This window comes from Ctenocephalides felis, unplaced genomic scaffold, assembly GCF_003426905.1.
Source record: "Ctenocephalides felis isolate EL2017-DRISC unplaced genomic scaffold, ASM342690v1 CF-g0.4_SCAFFOLD_03391, whole genome shotgun sequence".
NCBI classification, from domain to species: Eukaryota; Metazoa; Arthropoda; class Insecta; order Siphonaptera; family Pulicidae; genus Ctenocephalides; species Ctenocephalides felis.
The window spans coordinates 8,491-9,500 of record NW_020539545.1 but is presented as its reverse complement, the minus strand read 5'-3'; positions in this window follow the sequence as shown (position 1 = coordinate 9,500).

Sequence of the window (1,010 nt, the reverse complement as noted above, 5' to 3'; positions counted from 1 at the left end):
TTATTAATTTCCATGAATGTTGTTAACCCCTGCATTTGATTTAAAATTCCACCGAGTGTCACTTGCATTTAAATATATTTCCGATGCTATACTTGATGTCTATCACGATTTCTAATCTTACATTTGCATGTGCAAACTCTCAGGTATGCGACAGTTACACATATGGTGTCAAAATCAGCATTGAGAGATAGAAATCAAGTTATTTGGAACATTAGATGGTGTAGATCGATAGTAAATAGAAGAAAATAGATTGAAATTGATGATAAACGATTAATCAATAGTTAAGGAAAGTTAACGTCCACGAAAGATTGTCCACACATACACATACTTTTTTCAAATTTGGTCTCATTCGATTCAGAATGACTTGAAACGCCGAGAAAACATAATCGTTTGCTGCAAAAGTAAATCTTTGTCATAAATAATAAACAGTATAGAGCTGACAAATGGGCTTGGATGACAATCTTCATTTAAAAGATTTACATACAACTTTTAGACAAATAAAGTTATCTGAATTGGATAAATAAGAGATTGTTTATTTTATATGAGTACGTTGGTTTCTCTGTTTATGTAAGAGATCATCAGAATTTAACTTATGATTCTTAGTCCATATAAAAGACGAAGATATTAGGTGAAGGAGGACGTAAAATGTATGTTTTTATCCTAATTTCCAAAAGCTAATCGGATTTTGTTTAAAAAACACAAACTTCTCCTTTGGGAAGATTTTAAAGCAGTTTTCCTAAATTGCAGTCATCCTGATGCACTTCCAGATGCGCTTCTGACTACAAACTCAACACTTCAGCCTAATTCTTCTAATAAATTTACCCAAGTTAATCAATTCTAAAATTTTTGATGACCATTTTCATAACATGAACACCATCAATCCTTCACCTGCCTTACAACATTTAACTAAATGACAAGATATTAAAATATTTTCTGCATAGATATAACATTTTATTACTGGCACATTCTTGCTTTTAATTGGTACCTTGAGGCAGCGAGCATTTATCGTA